Source organism: Chlamydotis macqueenii, chromosome 6, assembly GCF_036417535.1.
Source record: "Chlamydotis macqueenii isolate bChlMac1 chromosome 6, bChlMac1.mat, whole genome shotgun sequence".
Taxonomy (NCBI): domain Eukaryota; kingdom Metazoa; phylum Chordata; class Aves; order Otidiformes; family Otididae; genus Chlamydotis; species Chlamydotis macqueenii.
Window position 1 is genome coordinate 36,857,847 of NC_141561.1, and position 22,634 is coordinate 36,880,480.

The 22,634-nt window shown below is 44.3% G+C and overlaps 1 protein-coding gene across 16 annotated transcripts in view; it reads left to right on the plus strand.

Annotated features, from left to right (window-relative positions):
• Positions 1-21,812: 21,812 nt before the first annotated feature.
• MAP2 (microtubule associated protein 2) overlaps positions 21,813-22,634 on the plus strand; it is a 220,173-nt gene continuing 219,351 nt past the window's right edge. For all 16 annotated transcript variants that reach the window (XM_086750745.1, XM_086750751.1, XM_086750749.1 and 13 more), the window contains exon 1: positions 21,813-21,920. The gene's annotated coding sequence lies outside the window, so the exon portion shown is untranslated. The remainder of the gene's footprint in view (positions 21,921-22,634) is intronic.

Here is a 22,634-nt window from a genome sequence, read left to right on the forward strand (position 1 = left end):
CGCTAGGAGCTCTTATTATAATCATAGCTTAAATTGTAATTGCTTTCTTGAATTTTGAAGTGGTACATCCTAATGATATGATAAATACAATGGCAGCACTGTGGTAAAATAGATTTCTGTTGGAAAAAGTAAGTTTCTGTGTAAGGAGCCATGTGGAAATTAACTTCAGATAACAACTATCTTTGGTAAAATTAGAAAACTTTCCTCTTAGTTCACAATTATGTCTGTACAGAAAAAAAAAGAAGAAGGTCCTATAGGCTCTTCAAAATTCAGAGCAAAGTGAGAAATGGTAATGTGAGGAAGTTAAGAATTCCCTGTTTCATGAGGGAATCTTGGAGCCTAGCACCAAGAATTTGATTTTTACTTGTTTAATACCAAGCATCAGTAATAACATCCATTATTTAGTGAAAATGAGGGAACAATACAAGGTGTCCAATTTTATCCAGTGGCACCTTTGTTCACTTTTCTCAGGATGCCAAGTGTCTATGTTACAGGCACTCTTCAGCTCACGAGCTACAAGGTGAACCAGTTCCATGTGAGCCCAGTAAAAGACATTTCTGTTAATATACATTCTTCCTCTATCTTCCTGATTACCATTGCCACTTGTTGACATTCTTGGAATAGCAATGTTGAGTTTTACAGTCTGTTTTTCCCAGTATGATTTCTTTTTTTTTTTTTAATGCTGTGCCACATTTGTGTTTCATTTTGTTTTTTAAATAATTGGTTGTTCATAATGGGAATATTCTGACCCTTAGATGCACAGAAAGGACACAGGTTTCTCCTTTTTTAACTCCCAGAAACATTTATGAATTCTGCCTACTTAAAACTTGTCAACAGGATACATAATAGAAATGCAACTTTTGAAACAAGTTGAGTAATATGTTGGTGAAGAATGCATATAAACTATTTATTCTGTGTTGTAATATCTTCAGAGGAGAAATAAGTGCATAAAACGGAAGTGTATCGCACTTCCCAAAGGCTTATGGGATGCTGTTTATCTTGCTTCTTTTAATTATATTTTGAAAGACTACTTGGGCCGTGATTAACTTGTGTGGAGACTCTCCCTGACTCAAAGCGGTTTGGAAAATAGGTCGGTCTTTGTGGCTGTAGCACGTCAGATTGATGAGAGAGCACTTGTTAAGAAAACAAATCTACTTTTAGGCATACAGATAAAAAATATGCTAACTATGCATTCCCAAATGACCTCATTAAAAGTTCTGCCCTTTAGATAGGAAGGGAGGACCGTGGGTTACACTACAAATTAAAGGCTGTAGTTTGGAGGCAAATTTCCCTTTTTCCCTGAACTTTCAAGGAGAATGCTTAGCTTTGTGTTTCCTTTTACAGGTCTGAATGGCTGCCTGTTCCTACATGTGTGATTCATTCTCCAGAGAAGATGTCAGAGCCGTATTATTTGACTAACTCGATGGGAGTACGGCCAGATCATCTCGCTTGAGTCATCCAAATGGTAATATTTCACCGGGCAGACAGACCTCTGGCGTGCAGCTTGCAGTGCCTGAAAGAGGTAGGGAAGGGAGAAGAAAGACCCAAGTTGAACGCTCTCCACCCCACTGGCCCTGCTGGCACTGTGCTAGGAGCAGCGCTCCGGGGAGGTTTTCCCTCCTTTTGCTGTTTGCAATGGGAAAAAAGTCACAATAAGGGTTTGTTCCAACATGGAAAGGAGGAATTTTGGTCGTTTCGAAGAAATTTATTGGCTAACAGAAGTGTTTCCTATCAAGCTCTAGCATTGTGACACTACTCATGCTTTACTGATGGAGACAGAGCAAACCACAAAATACCCTTTCTGAAGTGATGAGTCCAATAGTGCGGATCGGTGTTTGAGCAACACTACAAAAATATAGTTTAGTGCCTTTTTCAACTTGAACTTTTCTTTGGTTTTGGTGGGGTTTTTTTTGTGTATTTTTTCCTCTTTTTTTTGTTGTTGTTACTTTTATGTTAGAAATTAGTTAACTTTTAAAATTTTACTTCCTTGGTTTCACCACACGAGCAGGATTTGACTTGAAGCCAAGGATTTTTGAGCAGTCCCGTAAACTGGGAAATTGCAAACCCCAAAAGCTTTTCATTCTTCATTCCCTTCATTCTTTCAAAAATAATGCAGCTATGTTCCTACTGGCAGCTTGTAAACAGTGCAGAAAACCCAGTCTTGAGTACCCAGACAGGATGACTTGAGAAATTTGGAGACACCTTGTGTCAAACTAGCCTTGCCAGGGACTGACAAGATCTAGGATGCTTTTGGTTTGCTTACCTGCAGGAGGTAGGGTGCATAAGGGACTAAGTGCCACCGCTTAGTTCACCTTCCAAGGGAGGGGAGCCTGCAAGAAACTAGGGACAGCCACATATTTTGGCTTTTTTTCGCTCTCAGGCACATAATAGCTCCATTAGCTGCTGCAGTTTCACCACAGCTGAGCAGATGCAGAATTACAGTAGAGAAGCCTAACAGGGAAACAAACTTTTGGCTAACCAGGGAAATAGGAATTTGGTGAATTACTTTCTGGAAGAGGAGGCTGCTTGCTTGTTGTGCAACGCTTCCATCAGAAGTGGTGCAGTTCTGCAAATGAGGCCGCAGCGGCTGCTTTGATCCCTGCCTGGACAGACCACAAACAGCTCTGCCCGCTCTGCCAGAGCAGCTCTGCTCGGAGCCCTCAGTCCGCTGGCCTTAGACACCACGGGAAGGCTCTTGGAGGGGCAGCATGTTCAGTCACGCCAGTGTGTATTTTCAGTACTGGAAAACATTCTGCCTACTGCAGCACATCGTGTAGGGTACAATAACCTTCTGCAGAGCTTCATCTCTTCAAAACCTGACCTAGCAGGTGATGGGTTAAGAACTTAACAGCTTTCTGCCATGAGCTAATCCTTTGTGAAACTTTCTATTATGGTTTTTGGGAACTCCTTCCGATGTCTGAAATGAATAGAAATGTAGAAAAATTCAGGTTTGAAGGGACTGCTGGAAGCCTTCTAAATCTGCTTAGGACAGGCTGCTCTGGAGCTCATCCACTGGAGTTTCAAGCGTCTCTGAGGATGGAGATTTGCAGCTTGCTCCAGCGTTTGACCACCCTCATGGTGAAAACAGTTTTCCTTCTGTCTGTTGCGTGTTATTATCTGTGGTCTTCTAAGGCCTGCCAAAGGCTATATCTCATCTTAATACTGCAGTTTAACTGGATCTGTAACAAACAGTGAATGTAAAATAGATTTCTGAATATCTTTGCATAATAAGTGAAGATGAATGAAATACTTTATTCCAGGATAAGAGTCAGAGAGAAAAAGATTTTCATGAGTTTCTGATATTGCATGCAAAGCTTGAACCTCCTCTCTCCTCAAAAAGTAAAGCAAACATGAAACTGTGTTGATCTTCTAAAGCAGTGGGGCGATGGGGTCCATCGCTATCGTTTGACAGAAGCGATTACCTTCAGCACACTAGAGAGCTGTAAAAGCAGGACACATGTCCTCCTCCTGCTTTCTCCTACCACACAGCTGAAGATACCGATGGCTCAAGGGCAAGAGAAGTTAATGGAGCTTAATTGTACGTTTCCCTTAGCGCTGAGAAGGGACATGTGGCAGGAGGAGTTTGACGCTGCACAGTTGCTGAAGATCTACAGCTTTCCTTATTTATCCAGGCAAGAAAGTGGCTTTTTTTTTGTTGTTGTTGTTTTAAATATGACCATTGTTTGGCATTCCAGCTATTTAAATAGAGATAGAAGATACAATGGGCTCACTAATATTTTTCAAGATAACTTAAAATAAGACACAATTGTGCAGACAAATAACAGGAACTACAGTGAAGGAGGGGTGGGAAAAGTTCTTGCAGTCTTACACTTCCCCCCCGCATTTCCCAGGTGAATTCTGTGTCAGGCAGCTGGAACAGTTTCATCCTTGAGGCAGGACACACACACCAAAAAAATAAACCCAGCACAGACTATTCAGAAGTTTGCTTGAAATATTAACTTCTAAAAATCTGGTGTTAATGTTACAAATTTCTTTTACTTGTAGGTACATCTACAATTTTAAGGTGATGGATATAAATGAAGAGACATCAGTGTGAATACTTTATGATATTTAATTAATAAGGTTGTAGTAGCTTTAAATGTGAATATTTCCTGTACCTCCACAAACTCAAATCTCTCTCAAGTACTCTGTCTTCACTGAGTGCTAATGCTCCAAATTTCCTTATTTATGGTTCTCCTAAATGTGGGAAAACCAGACCTTCAGTTCCTGCCTACAATTAAAGTTGCAGCACTACAACTTTACAGCCATTGCATTCCATTCCAAGATGCCCCCTCTCTCTCTGTAGTGGGCTGCAGATCCCTTTCCTTGATGTTATTTTCACAGCCCAGGAAATGTCCTTGCTTTCCTCTGCAAGCTTACGCTTTCCTGTTGCCCAAAAAGATGATGTAGGGAAACTTCCAGCCCCACTGGAGTTTATCTATAGCCAACAGATGCTTCAGTCTGTGGGGATAAATGGGAATTTTATTGTTTATTCTAATGCAAGATTGTTTCCTTAACTTGAAATAGCAGATGCTTGCTCTATTTTCATCGAGATACTGAAAAATGTATTTGTTGGTTTGGTTTTTGCTTGATTTTTTTTTTTTTTTTGGTAAAGTTCTTATTAGTCTGGTAAAATTTTTGAAAGCTTCCATTAACTCCTCCCCTCCCCTTTTTTTCTAGTACTTAAATGCTAGTTGTCTTTTAGTCCTTGATATTATCAGTTCTTTTGCATGAACTATATTTTGCCCAGCCTTTCAAGTCAACAGAACCAGATATATTACCCAAAATGAGAGTAGTAGGCTACTTGGTGACAGGGCTTGCATGGGAAGGTATAGGTACTAATAGGATATATTTAAATGTGACCTGTAATCTGCCAGATTGAATACAGAAGCCCAAAAAGGCTGTAAGGAGCTCAAGAAGTCTGGGATGTTTGCAGGACTCACAGTGGCTTGTGTGGACTCGTGAAAAGACGCTGAGGACTTAGCTCAGCAGCGTAATACTTGCATTTACCTTGGTTTCTCTCCTCCATGTTTGTAAAAAAATCTCTCTTGCTTTTCCCGAGGAGGTGGGGACAGGGAGTGGTAACGGCGCTACTTGCACAGGACAGGACATCGGCATTAGATGATGGATGTTGATCTGTAGAAAGGGTGCAGAGCTTGAATGGTGGAGGACGGAGCAAAACTGCAATCATGGGAGGTCCAGCTGTTCGTCACCCCCACATGACTATCAGCCCATGGGGCATGCATGGCTGCAAGCTCTGTCTCCTACAGTATTTCACCACTTCCCAGGCAAGATTTACCCAACTGCAGCAAAAGGAATCACCATCCTCTTCCTTCCCTCCATCCTCCTTGCGTGTCTTGACTGTTGGTGCCAGTTAGGGTGCTCACAGCCACTTCATGAGCAATTGCTGCCACTGTTACTGTTAAATAACTTGACTTTTTTTTTTCATGCTTTTAAATGTGTCTGTTGTAAAAAGACTTCTGAGAACTCCTTAATGCTTCTCAAAGCCTCTTCAGAACTAAAAAAGGTAAGCTTTGGAAGCTGTTTTTTCCTCCTCAGTACAGTTAGGATTTCTGCCCACGTTAGTCTTCCCCCGCCTTACTGAGCTTTAGGAAATATCAGACTCCTTTTAGAGGACAGGACAACAGATTTTGTTTGACCTGTGAACTTAAATGAGGAAACGCAGAACAGCTCAGGAAGCTTCCCTGGGTGCTGCTTAAATTTTCTGTTTACTGCTTAGCCCACAGAAACCTCACTGCTAGAGTACTAATATTTTGAGGGTTAAAAGTTGATAGTGGAATATTAACCACCTCTGCTTGGAACAAGTGTGTTATTAAATATGGTTCAGATCTGGCAGATTGAATAATGCAGTTAATGTCATAATGCTTATATGATCCCCCATTTCATCCCCAGATGAGCCAGTTTGGTTTCATCCTGGAGCAGTGTGAATTGAAGTGCAGGAGCTGTGATTGCTTCAAAATTGGGAGCAAGAGATGGCTGGTCCATGAACACCCCTTGGCATCGCTGCTGTCTCCTCTGGGATTTTTAGCCTTTTTAGCCATGCCAAGCTCCCCCGCTCATCACGCTGTCTCAGTGTGCTACTGCTTCTCTAAATTGCCAGTGGAGAGAAGCAGTTTGCACTGGTTTAATCCATGCGTGTGGAGGATGAAGCAAACCTCTCACGTGCTCACAGTATGAAGGATGACATTTTACAAAGTCTCATGACTTCATTTTTTTTTTCTGTTCTGCTCTCAACTCTGGTGGGCCCTCGTTTCCCCTTGTTCCTTAGCAGGCATTTTCACCACTTAGGCATTACCACAAGACACTTTCTAGAGGAGTGCCAAAAATGAAGCTGGTCCAGCAGGTCAAAGACTGGTTTCAGGCAATCACTACCACTAACATGAAAAGGTGAAGGTAAATTAACATTCCTGATCACACTTGCTCTTTAAGTATCGGGTTTGTGAATGTAGGTGTGGGAGAGATGGAAGAACAGCATTATGAGTCAGTAGAAACTTTTTTTTTTTGTACAGATTAAGAGTGACTATTATGATCCTTGTTTAAAAAAAAAAAAAGTGAGCTTTTTGCTGCTGTTGCTCAATACATTTCACAGTAACATGAGCCTACAAATTTTCCTACCCAGTGTGCTTACTGATGTGATGTGCATTGGATGCCCGATTCACCCTCTTTATGTGGTTCTTCCCCTTCTCCCTGTGGTTTGAGGATGTCTCCTCCTCCTCCAACAGATTAGGAATTATCTGACTTCAGTGCGTTATCTGCACCCACCTCCTCTTGCTCCCACCCTTCAGCTCGGGGGTTGTTTCCAACTGTATTGAGTTTTTCATGGAGAGTTGAACCATAGAGAATATTCCCTCTTCTGTCTTGCAAGGTCGCAATAGATTGTCTTCCTGATTTTTGTTTCTGATATATTATTCATGCATGTGCAAGAATTCAGTGCTGACACTGCTTAGGTGCGCTCCATGTGTCCGGAGATGTGATGGTGAATATTTGACGTTGATGTTTGAAGACCAAACTCATGTTCGCGTGGCGCCATCTATCACCGAGTCCTTGCAGCTGCACATGGCAGGGGCACTGTTGATTTTTAGGGAACATAACTTTTGGAAATACTTAGACATTACTTCTTAGGGAGGGGGAAGAAGGTTGTCATCGCTCTTGCCTTGCAGGGTGTCTAGTAACACTGCATGCACAGCAAGCCGTGAGGGTGAAGTGTACCTGTGCACTTACATGGAGCCCAGCCTCAAATCAGGCTACAGAGGCTCAGAAAAGGACCCAGACACCTCTGGGCCAGCTCAGGGAGTGGGAATTCTACACCTTTCCTTACTCACCTAAGGAGAGAGGTGGCTGGAGATGGGCAACATGTACTGAGCTGTATTAGCAGCTTCAGCGTAGTGCCACGGACCACTGTATCCACAGAATTAATAAATAAACAAATAAATAAAAAAGACGCTTTGGTGGGAGTGCAGTGAGAGATCGAGCTACCTATCTCCAGAGTTTCCCACTCCTTGTGAGCTTTAACCTACGTGTTCAGTTCCAGCCTTAGGTTTGCTCTTATTTTTCCAAATTTTTTTTATCCCGGTTGGCTTCTGAGCACGTTTGACATTTCCAGGGGAGGTGCCCTCGAGTAGGAGCGCAGCCCGACTCAAAGCAGCACTTGCCTGCCAGGCGTATGCCTCCTGCGTTTCTGGTGGCACAGGGTAATTCCTGATGGCTTTCCAGAGGTATTTTCCGAGCAGCTACCTGGGAGGCTTGTTCTCTGCCAGGTGTTCATCATTGCATGCTTGTAAATGATGGGCATGGAGAAGTCATGGGTGACATATTAACTCTCTGGTGTTAATGATTTGGTGAATACAACAATCAGTGACAAATATTTATATCCCACAATACTACTGCTGGAATATTTTGAGCAAATCTGCAATGTAAAAATATGTTCTTCATTTTTTTCCCAAACTTTTCAAATAAAATTTGCCTACTTCAATATTATCTGCCAGAAACCATGTGAAATTACAGTTGGATTGGCTTAAACTCAAAAATAGATCAAAACTGAGGATTTTTTTTTTTTTTTAGTGTGTTTCCTACAAACTTAGAGGTAAAGAACTAGATGAATCTAAGCAAAAGGAAACAATGCAATGTGGGCTGGAACCCCCATTCACAACAGGAAATATAAAAGGTTGGTTGCTGGAGCTGTTTGAGGGTGGCCTTGCATCGAGAGCACGACTTCAGTCACAGGTGTGCGCTTACAGCTCAGTGAGACCCTAACATGGTGAGAGCGTTTTTTGCTCTTCTCCTGCAGCAAAGCCCCAGGCACGGGAGAGCAGAGCAGCTCTGTTGTGCAGCAGGACACTGAGCTTGACGCAGATCACCCCTGGAAGAACTGCACCCCGGGCGCTTTGTCCCACTGGAGACTTCCACGCTGTAAGATTTGCCTGTGACCAAGTTGGTAAGTCTGGCCTTGAGAACTTGATTTTGATTATTTGAGTAATTGTGGAAGGCCAGGAGAAGAAAGGAGCATTGATATTTGCTTAATAGCTATTTGCTCATCAAGAATTGTACCTGTTTGTGTAGGCATGCGCACAGCTGGGGAAGCAGGGAGGTTTCGGAGCATTCCCCACTGTTACCTGATGGTGGTTGTGTTGCTTAATTCATTTCCACACAGTGCAAGAAATCCAGAATGGGATGGAGAAGCAGCAGTGTGGGGTTTTTTGTTATATTGCAGCATCCCCGCTGGCAGATCTGGCCGTGCTGAATGAAGACAGCCACTCACATAACTTTTAAAGCTAATTCCCTTTGCCAGAGCACTTGGGCAAGTGTGGAGGTGGGGAACTGGTCTCAGAGGGATCTCTGTAACCGCATCACTCTGGTGCACAAGGCCAAGCCCTTTCTTTCCTCCTGTTTCTTCTCACCCCTTCTCCCATGCTTCAGTGGGAGCTAGGAGATGGGCAGCCTGAGGCAGAGCTGCCTGCTTTGCCTGTGCAGGGCACAGAGCTATCGGAATTGCTGGAAACAGCCTTCTCCAGCAGAGCCAAAGCCTGTCCCAGGTGTGGGCAGGGAAGGCTCACGTTGCGAGAAAAGGCAGCAAAAGCTTTTAAAGCCCATCCATATGCAGCAGGTGCCAAATATGTCGTGCATCTACTGGATGAGCAACGCTTTTAAATGCATGCTGGCTTTAAGCAGGTTATTGGCTCGCTCCCCAACATGCAGGGCAGACCAGAAATACATTTCCTTGCATAAATAGAGTTAAGTCTGCATTTGAGTGCTTGTCTCAGCGAGTCCTTTCATGTATTACTGGAAGGGTCACAAATAGCATGATGTCAATTGGCAAACAAGAACGAGAACCAAAAAATGGCTGATAAACCAAAAATATTGACAGTTATCACCAGTTGTGAATAAATAACGTGGGCTTTACTACCACGGGCTCCTTTTTCTCCCATCCAGCTGACTGCACCGTGAAATGCAACAAGAGATTTGTTAGCTTTGCCAGAGAGGGATGGTCCTGAGTGATGGCTGGAGGTTCTTGTGGTGATTTGGGTGCTTCTTTAGTTTCCCCCCCATAATGGATGCTATACACTTTAAATTATGTATGGCCCTATTACAGAATAATCAGTGCTAAGTACATACGCATACACAGAGCACAATAAATTATGTATCTTCCCTTAATATTTCATGAAGAGGAGGCATGACATGTATTGATTTCATTTAGACCCAAGTTCAAGAGAGCATTTAAACATATTTCTATTTTTAAATCCGTGAATCATCATAATGGGACTGTTCAGGCGCTTTCAGTTAGATATATACTTAACAACCTTGCTGAAGTTGAGCCATAATGATAATCGGATTAATATTTTGAACCAGTGCCCAAGGAAGCCAATGGGAGCCATTTCATCAATTTCATTAGGCTCTTGGAGTAGGATCCATTTTTTAATATATGTATATAATAAATGTGTGTGCATACATATATATATTTAATGAAGGGAAAATTCAAGGTAGAGCTCCACTGAGAAATCAGAGTCTGTCTGAGCCTGGAGTCACCTTATATCACCATGGACTTCAGCAGCAATCTGTGAAATGAAAGCAAGCAGTCTCAAAATGCTCCCGCCAGCCCATTACTCATTCCTCTCTTGCCCAGGAGACGCCACACTGAAGGCTTCACGCTCCCCCTGCCCTCGAGAGTGAGGCAGCATCTCTGGGTAACAGGGACTCATTTTTACCTAACGAAATTCTGAGGGGTTTTTATTCTGCCCTGCAAGATATGGGGAAAATAAGTTTTTATGGGACAAAATGTTCAAAAGCACTGCCATGACACAAGGACTTAAATCTCACTGACAGTCCAAAAGGCAGGGGGCTCTGACCAAGCAGTGGGGATGGCTTAGCTTGGGCCAGCTGCTAAGATGAGGACTTCCAGCTCTTTCTCTGTGCAAATGTTCAAGCTGCTGGTGAATGAGCTCAAGCACTGTAACAGTTTACATTTGGGGTGTTTTTCTTATTGTGAATCTGCAGGTTTCAACTACGTGCTTTGTCTTCTCAAAGACAACCATTGAGATACATTTCTGTCTTTAATGGGGAGGTCAGAAAGGACCAAGAGGACTGTTCAAGGAAGCAGTTGCATTAAATAGGTCACTTAGTTTGGCCCTGATGATAGCACTAAGGAAGCTGTACTTTTTAGAATGAATCTGCCAAACAAACATTAGCACACACCTTATTTTCTCGTTTTTAGAGAAAAAAAAAAATCAGGTCACAACACCTGTGACTCTGCCATGAGCCTTGCATTTCTTTCCCCAGGACATATCCAAAGTTTCGCTCTGGAGAATATGGCTGCAGTAATATAACCATCTATAGGCAAACAAAAAGGAAGCCCGGGCTGCAGAAGGCCAAAGAGGCGTCGCATGCCACGTGTTGTACGCAGGCAGGACACAGCTCTTCCTGGCGTGCTGTGCACAAATGCTTGTCACTGCGTGCAGGGAAGGACCAAACAGGGACCATACACATGTAATCTAAAAGAGATTCTCTTTTGGAGAGAACTGAGAAAGTCAGTCCAGACCTTACCTGCAGTGCTAAGGTTTAGGAGTTGATTGTTTTTTTCTGGCTGCTGTAAGCACTCGGTTATATTGGGGTGGTTGGTTGTATGTTAGGAAAAAAGTAATTTTCAAATTGTGGCCTTCACATTCTGAACCTCTGATGGGTCGCAAGCCCTCTGCCTTTGTATTGCTCAGCTAGAATTTCTGAGATCCAAAAATGATCGACCTACTGTGACTAAATGTTTTTCAGTTAGATGGGTCGCACTAATGTGATTTAAATGATGATATGGCCATGTTTAATCTATTTCCTCTTCTGTATTCTTTTTATTTCCTGAGAAAACCCAGAGAGTGCTATTTATCGTCTCATCTGGAAAGGGAAGAAAGCTAAAGTTCATTATTTTTCACTTACCTGGAAGAGTTTAGAATTTAGGGAGCTCACTGAGTAGCAAACATTTAGTAGGTCCCCATATCAAGCCACAACTTTCTGTAATTCACTTCTGCAGATTAAAAAATTTTGGTTTAGACTTTAAGTATTTATTTCATATGTCAGTAGCTGTTAAACATCCTGCAGGAGAAACTCTCAGAAGACATCCATTTGTAGATACACTCCTTTTTACGCGAGGCAAAATACAAAGGCCTGTAAGCAAGCCATTATTTAATTGTATGATCTAATGGCATCAAAATTTAGTTATAGGTCCCTTTAATGAAATAAATTTATATCTTATGTGATAATTCTAAAATTAGATCACACCACACCTTATGGCTGTCAGTCACTTTGTGAGATGAGTCAAGAGCCTTGCACATTTACTGTAGAAATGCCCTTTAATTTCTGCTCTGAGGTTATTAGTTAAAAGGACTTTTTCAGAAACGGCTAAACTTGATGCATCGCTTAAATCACAATTTTTTTTACAGTCTCCCTTCTAACAAAAGTGTTGTGGCTGTTTCAGAGCAGCAGACAGACAGTCTAATGGAAAGTACTGAATGCTTAGGGAAAGCATGAGAAGCAGAGAGAGCTCACAAAGGTCCTGCTCGTGGTACCCCCTTGCAGCAGCCGTCTGCTCACAGATGCCTGAGGCTGAGATGTCTGACCCCCTGCCTTCAGTAGCTGCCCATGGACCATGAATTTGTCTCTCCTTTCTTTGAGCCCTTGTAGGTATCTTACCTTCACAGAGTCCTCTGTCATTGAGTTCTGCAAATCAGCTGGATCTGTCCCCATAAAGCTGTCTCCTGCTAGGCAGAGAACAGCCTGAGGGTAATGTCCCTGGTAGATCCTGTGTAAATCCTGACTGAAAACAGGGACAGCTGCCCAGTCATGGATGATAACGCCAGTTCCTAAATTTAGGCTCAAAATTTGAGCATTAAGGACTTATAATGGGAAACTTTTGTGATTTCCACAGCAAGAATTAATTACGAATTTCATGGCTGAGAAGGTGTGAGGAACAAAAATTAATTCTAGTAAGTGGTAAAATACGTGATTGTACAGCATTGGGTTGGAAACCTCTCTGGTTCTGCATCTGCTCCCAAGTTTCTGTGCAGCCTTGAGATGCCTGCCCATCTCCATCTAAAAAGGAGATTAGAAATGTTACTATTGACCTAAAAATGACATACCTCTCAGCAGGTGGGCACAGGCTACCTGGCACACTGTGATGTCTTTGTCCTCACAGCAGCTTTGGAGGACAGGACAGTAGCTCAGTGACCCTCGCTTCCAGCCTGCCATCTTAATTACTCCAGCCAGCCCCTTCCTACAGCACAAGTGTGGCGTGAGGCTTAATTCATAAATGTCTGTAAATGCTTTAAGAAAAGCAGAGTGAAGGTGACATTAGAAGAGAAGTACATTAGGCTGTTGGGCGGCAGGAGCTGGAATATCTCAGTGCTGCAGTTATACTTGATGGTGCCCGTACTTTGCTTCGGGAATGCTAGCAAATGGCATTTTATTCCTAGCTCTGCAGATCCTTTTCCCAGGTTTGTTTCTCAGTCATGGCAAGTGTAGACCCATTGTCCTAACCTCACCTGCTGATTCTGAATTCTTTTGGGATTGATCCGAAGCCCACTGAAGGCCACAGAGGTTTTCCCAGCATGGTTAACACACCCAGCTTCAAAGCGTTGCCGTCCTCCTGAATTGCCATCACATATTTCTGCAGGATAACTTGGCCTTGGCATGTCGTTTGGAGTGCCCAGCTGAGGTTACAGTTGCTTAGCTACAAGACTCTATAATAAGAGCCCAAGCCATAGCGGAGCAGGCACTGAAGTATTTCAAAGACAACAAGACACAAAGGATACTTATCAATGTACGTGCAGAAATATTACAGGTCCCAAATGCTCTGGGTTTTAGTGACCATGACTGTTAGCTTTTAGCTTACATGGCTCTGGTTGTCACCAGCTTGGCTTTTGTTGCAGCTGGGTGTGCAGACTGTGGCCAGAGACACTGATTTTAAGCAATGTGTATGTTTTGGGGGGAAATTATCGAATGAAGGCCCTTGAAAGAAGGAACTGAGGTCAGAAAGGAGCTCCTTGGCGAGTTTTGCAAGGAAAAACTCTGATTGCCAGCATTAAGCCCTGGTTACTGGAGCCAGATTACATGATGCATTATCGATGTGATCTGCAGAACCAGACATATGCACTGTGTAAGTATTGATCTGCGTCCGCAACAGCAATGCCTTTCAGCTTCTCCATGCCGGTTTGCATCAGTAACTTGTTTTGTATCTCTACAAACCGCAATTGCATTTTTGCAGTGTCATGAAAATGAATGCCACTGATTGCCCAGGACACGTCTTTGGTTCCCAGAGCAGCTACATGTGAAAGAAAACAGCTCTTGTTGCTTCCAGAAACATTAATTAACAGTGTAGAGGTGAGAGCGCAGCTCAACAGTTGAATTTAATAGTAGTTCATCTGAACACAGGAGAAGGTTTCTCTGAACATCCATCTGGTAGGACTGTGAACACAAGGACACATGCTTCATCTCAGTGGTGACTGTGGCCAGGGTTTCTTGTGGGAAGGTAGCCTGGGGAAAGCTTTTCTTGAGGTTCAGCTTCCTTCATTATGAGTCAGCAATGGGAAATACAGCGAGGAGCCAGCACCTTGGTAGAGCTGTGTCACTGTGTCGGTGCCCCCAAGTGAGGACACAGGGAGAGGCTGGAGTGGCTTTGTGCTCAAGGGGCTTCCTTGGAGTTACTGGATGCGTTGGTCCACAGCTGGAAAACAACCAAGTCCCTGCCTGCATCTCCCGCATGACGTGAGACCAAGGGGACCTACAGGGAGGGCAAGAATTGCAGTTTTGGCTTTCTGTTTGTCTCCTCCATCTCCAAAGATTGTTCCTGGTGCTTGCGTTACAGATGTGAGCCCAGGAAGACACCGCAGTTGAACACAGAACAGGTCAACTCTATTTCCATTGTTTTATGGCAGAGAAACAACGTGAATGAAACCTGTTAAGTTAAAGTGAGAGGAATTCACTAAAAAATACCGCGCACTGTATTTCTGGCTCATATACAGTGACCAGCCCTACCGAGAAAAGGTACACCAAGGGTGACATCATGTTGTTATTTCTTGTTGTTAACAGCAATTTAGCTTAACCATCTATGTTAGCAGTGAGGATCAAACTGCCCCTGTGGAGTTTTAGTGCTTTTGGACTCCTCCAAACTCAAAAGCAAGAAAAGCTCTTGGTAAAACACATGATGATGTGCTGAATCTTTGCTGAGGTCCCTTTAAGAACAACAGGGCAAAAATGGAAAACTCATCATCAGGTGGGACAGCCTTGTGTTGTTGCCCAATAAAACACTGCGTTAATATATGAGATTTCAACTCTTGGGCACTTGTGTCATCTATATGTGTAATTTATGGGGTTGTTCTAACACCAACGAAAAAGCCGAAGTTTGAAAATAGCCTGGACCACTGCCCAGGTTTTTTGCTTGGTTTCCTGTGTATTCACTTGCCTGTCACTTCTAAACCTGTTTTGCCTCTCACTTAGCAGTGGAGCTGTGCCCGGGTAAAGGCATTACACGTATACTAGCTAAATGTTGGGTTTATAATGCATATCCGTTGCTTGGTCCCAGGGTATCGCTCAAAGCAAGTTATTCTGCTGTGTTATGGTGTCCATTGATCACTCCTTTTTGCCTTTTATCCTTGTTGTTGTTGTTTTTTTTTCCTGGCTCTTGCAGAAAGCGATGCCAGGCCATTAGGACACTGAATTATTAAACCTGTGAATTGATTTTTCTTGACCATATAGCTGACGTTATCATATAGGGACCCTTGCCTTGAGAAGAGGTTTTGATAAGCGCTTGACAGCTCTCCTCGCTCCCTTCCTTCATTACCTTCCCTCTCTTGACTACCTCATCATTTCCAAGAGGAAGAGATTCTGAAAACCATTATGTGGAGTCATTTCATTTCCCTGTCAGCCTCCTTTTGCCAGCAGCCGTACAAATGACGGTATTTCTTCTTTCTTTTTGGTCCGGAGGTACACAAACAGATCAGCCCGTTTGCGAACAGCCTCAGCGCTGACACCTCGGTATCCATGGCAACGCACCAGCCTGCGCAAGCATCCGCAGAAGGTTAGAAAATCAGAAAAATTGAGTGATGACAAGGAGTTGCTTCAGACAATGGATGTTTATAGGTGTCACAACAACCTGAAATGCTTCTCTCCACCCATCAGCTCCTTGATTATAATGTGCTTTACATTTCTCTTGCAGCTCCTTTGTCAGAACACAGATTCAAGGCAGAATTAATCTCTATTTTGATTTTTTTTTTATGTTCAAATCCCTGGCTGAGGTACCTCTGTAGGAATGAGCACCCCAAGCTCCACTGATGACTTTTCTCTTTGAACTGGGTTGGAGTACAGGTTCTTCAAATGATAAAATCCAAAGTTGTAATTGAAAAAGAAGTGGCCTGCTGCCAACCCAGCTCAGAGATGCGGCTGTGTGACTGCTGGGCTGAGTGGTGCAGTAATTGCGTTGCACGAACTACTGCTTTCCTGTAATGACAACAGATTTAATACGATCGGATCAACCATTTTTAGGAAATATTTTTACATAACTTCATTCACCTGCTGGCATGGCAGAGACTATGCTACTGTGTTAACAGCCGCTAGTCTTCACTGATCCCGTGGGTTCTTCAGCTCTGCTTTCAGGAGATGACATTCAGGTGCTCGGGCTGCATTTCTGAAGCTGGCTGCAGCGAATGTATCAGCTCATCAAACTGAGTGCTTACATGCAAAAACATCTGTAATTCGGCTGATTTGTGCAGCCAGGTAACTGTGGGCAAATACATGGGCATAAGATAGCATGAATTTACAGATGTCGTGTACGTGCCGCCCCTTGGGACTTCGTCCCTCATCTTTCGTGTACAATCAGACAATTAGGGTCACATGCTGGTGATGACCCTGGATGAGGAACAGTTTTATAACGCGACAAAGCAACAGGAAATCTTCAGGCGTTTAGAATCACCTTCCTCAGGATGGGGAACTATTTCTGCCACATTAAGACGTGATGGGTGTGCTCATCCATCAGGCTGAGGCCATTCTGAAACCTAGACTGGACCAGTGCATTTGTTGTTTGTGCAAAAGCAGAGTATGAGGCTGAGTTTGAAGCTCGATCATGGGAAAGAGCCCGAGTATATTGATGCTTAACCTCAAGCCGTGGTTTCGGTGAGAAAATAGCCCCTTATTCTGTTTGCCATGCTCCCCTCTCTTAACAAGTAACGTCAGTGCTTTGTTTGTAGAAAGACAAAAAGAAATACAAAGCCCAAACCCAAGGTGAACTATATTGCCGTGTAGTCTGATGTTAACTTGATTAGGCTGATCTGTTTTCAGCTGATAATTTAAGCTTTAGGCTTGGAAAATGCAGTAACATTTACATGTTTGAACAGAACAAGAGGAGCATATTAGAAAGTAAAAAGCCTTATCAAAATTCCACATTAATAAAACAAGCTATCGGTGCATCAGAGAACTGAAGAGCTTCCATGTGCAAGCATGCAAGCACAGTGATAGATTCCTTCTAAGGACTTCAGTCCTCAGTAGCTACTGTTGGAAAAATTCAGTCTTTCCCCTAGAACAGGAAATTAAATATCAAAAATAGTATATCCCTCACATTCTGACCAGTTTGACTATTCAGTGACTTACACATCATAGTTATTTTGCAAAGCAATTTTTTAATATAGTTTTGTTACAGATGCAATGTGCAAAGAGATTTCACTGCTGAAAACTTAATGTGCTTTCTGTTCATCTGTTCGATCTTGTAGGTAGGCAGTGGACTTTTTTTTTTTTTTTTTTTTTTAAATTTCATTAGAAGACCTAGTAAGTGCAGGAGTTTTATTCCCCGAGCTTTCAGGACAGATAAAGAAGGCAGTACTTGTAGTAGTGAGAAGCTAGACATGGTAAAACAAACAACCCAACCTCACAAACTTGCATTTATTTCTTCCTGGCAATCACAATTCCCTGCTATAACTAGAAAATATTAAGAACAACAAATCTTGTTTTCCTGGAGAGATTTTTTTTTTCTTTCCAACTTTCTGTGGAGATGGAAGCCTAAGAGCTGAACTGTTCTCTATACACCAGAAAATGGGTTAAAGCAGTGAAAATTAGTTAAGGTTAAGAATTTTCTGCAGCTGAATCCTGCAGAGATCAGTACTCCCTTCGCTTCCTTTTGAATACATTTACAAAACCTCCTGTGATGTCTCTAACATGACAAGTCTGACATCCAGCTTTTTCCTCTTCAGCAAAGGAACCGGCCCCATAACCAAGATGTCACAAAGCCTCAAGAGCTGAGAGAAAAAGTAGCTGGGTTAGGCAAATGACAGGGGAAGAAGGAAGCTCTGCACATAACTGCGTACTCTGCAATGTCAATTTTCACATTGGCCTGTTATCTGGAGACTCTTTGCTTTCAATCACAGCAGTGAGAAATGGAGATGTCTGCTGGAGCGCATTCTCTCCTGCAATTCTTGTCTCCTTGCGTCCCCAAGAGCAGGTGGCACCGGTATTTTGTACTCTCTCTCTGCTTTCAAATTATTCTACTTCTCATGCAGAGACTGGCTTTGGACATCAAAAGCATTTAGTAAATTAGAGGGTAGCTCCCTGAAGCAAATTCTTCCATCATAATTCACATGGGTGCCTATGGTCCCTTGGACAAAAAGACCAAAGATAAGTAAGGTCTACAAAGGCGGCGTTGCCCTGGTAAAAGGCTTCCACTGTGGCTAGTTCTCGCCTTTGCTTAAAGCTTTCCTGTGGCAGCCCGAGGCATACATTTACAAACAGGTAGTGTCTCCAAATAATCTTTAAAGAAGTGTTATCAAATGGGAGACAGGCAGAGAAAAAGAAGCCTTTTTTTACTCTATGAGCTGATCAGTTGCTGTTGAGTTTCTTGTTCAAAACAGAAATAAATCGAACATAGTTTGTTATGGAAAGCCAGGGGTGAATAGATACTATTATCAGTGGAAGCTTTTATTTTGCTTAGTGGTTGACGATCACTTGAAGGAGTTTTTCAGCTCACCTCTTCCTCACTGCCTGCCTTGGGCACTAGAGGGACCCGAGACTTTGCCAACCGGTAGGAATAGCTCAGCGATGCCCAGGCAGGAGCCCTGCCTTTCCCGGCCACCTTTGCCTGGCTGTTTCCCGGCAGTGTTCAACCGATTATTCAACCTGCCCAGAGACTGCAAATATACCATGGGGGAAAATGTGTAAAGGGGCCATAGCCATGCTTTCCATTGCTTCATCATCCTCCTTGGTGCTCGCAGCTCTTCCCATGGTGAATAAGTAAGAGCGGGCTTTGCCTTGACTGCTCTGTTCGCTTAGCTAATGCTGTGACATCGGCACCGCGGCTTGAGTCACGCTGTGTTTTTGAGAAATTAAATGTTTCCTTCCCCAGTCTGAAGTGAAGCCAAATACCTAAGCTGCCAACAACTGCAGCTTGATAAACTGTCAGAGGAGCAGTGGTGGTTTGTTATCATAGCTGTATTGGAAAAGCAGAACATGTATTGTCACACAAGTCCCTTTGCAAACAGTGTTTCCCAGCCACTGTTTCAAATGAATCTATTCTAAAAAGGGCTACAAACAATGTTGTTCATTTTTCTTTTAGCTGGCAGGCAAAAATCCTCCATATTTGACTTACCAGACCTCCATATAGAGATCTGTAATTGAGCGTGTCAAAGCTTTACTATAAAGCTCATGGTTTGTCAGGTTATGCAAAAAATCTATTTTTCCTTTGTAAAAAAAAAAAATCTTTCCCCACTATCTGTTAGTGAGATGATGCTTCTTGATCTCCGTATGAATATTTCTAATAAAAATATGTGCATGCATTTTAATATCTCTAACATAAATTATAAGAATTTTTCCTGTCTTAAAACATCTAGTGTCAACGCTGGTGCTGAATATTTAATGTAAAGTATAACGTAATTTGATTAGATAATTATCTCGGGGAAAACGGCGAATGCCATGTTGTTTTTTTCTGTGGTTTTTTTTCATCATCTTTGATGATTGTTTAAAGGAGAGCTGCAAATGAATGACTAACTTCCAAGATTCACCTTCCCTCTTTCTCTGCAGGCTGCTGCTGAAGAGGCAGGCTGCGACGTACTGCATCTGAGCTAGAGGCATCGATTCCTCCATGGCACACGGAATATTCTGAGCATTTCTCTGGTTAGTTTTATCACCCCTCTGATCTCTAGGAATGTTTATGGACAGTGCAGAGTGTATTTACTGTACATGGTGTCTTTCTCTTAAGATGTCTCTTTGATGACACCCATTGCAGTATTTGCTTCCCACAAAAATATAAGCTGTCCTTTCCTTTTTTTTTTTTTTTTTTTTAATAGTGTAAGCTTTAAATAAATCTAATTTCCATTTGGATGAAGTGTAACTGTTTCTCCTTGATCAAGTCAACTGCTCATGCCCTCCTAGGGCTCCTGATTAGGCTTTACATAAGCCTGCATTCCTGTTACCTAGGTGGTGAAAGAAAGGGCAAAGCCTCTGTGCTTGGAGGGAGAGCTCCATCAAGGTCTTTGCATGGCCATGTGGGCCTCTACGGAGAGGCTGGGAAGAAGACAGCAGGACAAAGGCATTGCTGATCCCTGGGCTGTTGGGCACACTGGTGCACATTCCTTGTGCACCAAATGGGTGTCTTTGCTCCTGGCAGTCTGGAAGAAAGACTGCCTGCAGCAAATCCGTGTCCTCTGGCAGTATCTCCTCTGGATGGATATAGGTCACCAGTGGTGAGTAACCAGAGGGAACATGATGGCTTTGTCCTCTTGGCAAGGTTCTGCTCCCCTTGCATGCCACTGATTTATAGATGAAATGCTAGGAGAGGGAAGCGGCAGTAGTGGGAAGTTCTTCCAAACAGCTTGAGGAGGGCTCAGGAAAAGGACTGTAAGAGAAGCGTCTGCAGACCTTTAAAAGAAAATAAAATTTCCTGATTTACAAATACATAAAGATACTTAACAAAATAACTTTGCATCCCCTAGTCACTTTATGGACATTAACATGGGGCTGGAACACAATCCAGTGCAGTAGTTGTTGAGGGATGACCATCTCTGTATTGCACCTGAAGAAACAGAAGCGATGGCGGGGCCTAGGCCTTCCTGAGCCTGCATTTTGACCACGCGGTCTAAGACACGTAAGGCCCAAATTACAGATATGAAATACTCTAGATCACCTGCTGAAGTCTGTGGAGACAAAGAGTGCTCAGTACTCTTGAAAATCATGCTTGAAATCAAACGAGGTACCTAAAATTAGCAAGGCTTTGGAAAAAATACAGACAAAGTACTCAAAGTGGTGCTGCAAAACGACACAAAACTGAAATTAGCATTTAAAGTTTTTGCACTGCAGTATGGGTTAGTGTGTATTCTGCGCACCCAAACGTAAAGAAGAATAGCAATATTTATCTTTACTGGATCAAAACATAACACCTGTTTCAAAAACATTTATTGGGCTAACACATAAATGGCATACTCAGAACGGCCGGTTAAGATTCTGGCAGACTGGCTTCTGCACACTAATTTCCAACAAACCCATTAGACTAATCTGTTTAGGAAACGGAACAGGTAAGAGAGTCACATTTTACTCTTTCATCTCCAGCAAAGGGAACTGAAATCGAGCTATTCTGACTAGAAAGGGTGAGGCGAGCTGTGCCGGAGCTCCACCACATCAGCGGCATTGCATGAGGGATGGCTTTGCCTTTGTGTGCTTTGCTTCCAGGGAAGGGACATGGGAACAGCAACTGACGTCCTGAGGGGCTGAGGAGGAAAGTTCAGTTCGAGAAGCTGGTAAGTGACACAGTAATGGGACACCTTTCACGGCCAGAGTCCAGGAAATGGTGGGAGAGCTCGGCCCTGCCAGAGCACAATTTGTCAGTAAGCAGCAGTGCGCTTTCTGAGGTGTTGTAAAAGCGGTTTTTTACCCATCTCGCCATCATTCTTTCTCTTTTTCCAGAAGAAAATGAGAAATTAGCTTGAGCCGAGACTTGCATCACTGAAAGACCCAAACGAAAGCAAGTGAGGGACTTTCGGGATGCTTTTCAATGATGGCGGGGACGACCGACCACGGCCTGGGTGACAGCCGTTCGGCTGCGGTCTGGGCACAGAGTGGGGGCCGGGCCCGGTAAGCACGGAGCCCTTCAGGTACAGGGGCGGCCGTGGGCCCCCTCCGCAATGCAGGGGCCGCTGCGGGCGGCGGGCAGGGGCGGGGCGGCAAGGGGCCGCCCGCCGTTACCGCCGCTGCCGCGGGGGCCCTGCGGGAGCGGCGCCGGGGCCGGGGCGGGGCCGGGGGCGGAGGAGGAGGAGGGCGGGTCCCGGGGGCTCGCGGCGCGCAGGCGGCCGCGTCCCGGCGACAGCCCGGCGAGCGGCGGGGCGGGCTGAGGCGGGCACGACGGCGGCGCGCCCTCTCTCTGTCCCGGTGCTGGCAGCCGCCGCGGCGCTCAGGTAAGGAGCCTCCCGAAGCCCCTTCGTCGTCTGCCCCGCTGCGGGCGGGCGTTAGCGGGCGGCGGGTGCCCGTCAGAAGAAGAGAAGAAAGGAGAGAACGGCCGTTGGCGGGAGGGCGGGAACCGTTGGGGCAGTTGGGGGCGCGAGGCATGGGCGCGAGGGGCCGGGCTGGCGCGCGCGCTGGCCGAGGCGGGAGCGGGCTGAAGTTTGCAGCCGGTCGCCCGCCCCTGCGGACCCGTCTCGGAGCGGCGGCCGGAGGTAAAGGGTGTGGGGGGGCGGCTCCCCCGTAACCCCTGCTTTACCTTCATAATCGACTTCTGCCGGCTGTCGGTAAGGTTTTTCGGCGTCTCCAGCCCCTAAACCCCTGTAAAGGATGTAACCTCCTGTCCTTTCCCGCCCCTAAGCTCCTCTAAAGGGATCTGCGAGGCTGAACAAAGAACGTTGGGTGAGACGAGGGGGTGCACTGGTCGTAAGGGCTTTTAATTTGCATCGGGGAGGAGGGAGGGGGAAGAAGAAAAATAAAATATCATTCCCTGTATTGAAGGGATCAGCCACGGAGAGGAGACAGCCGTGCGGCTGTAACCGCAGTGAGGCGGTGGAGAACAAAGCCTTTTTATGTAAGAGAAAATTATGCAAAATATGCCTCGCTCGAAGGGCTGCAGGTACGAGCCCCGAGCCCGTGCAGCTCTGCGGTGCCGTAACGTTGCGCCGAAT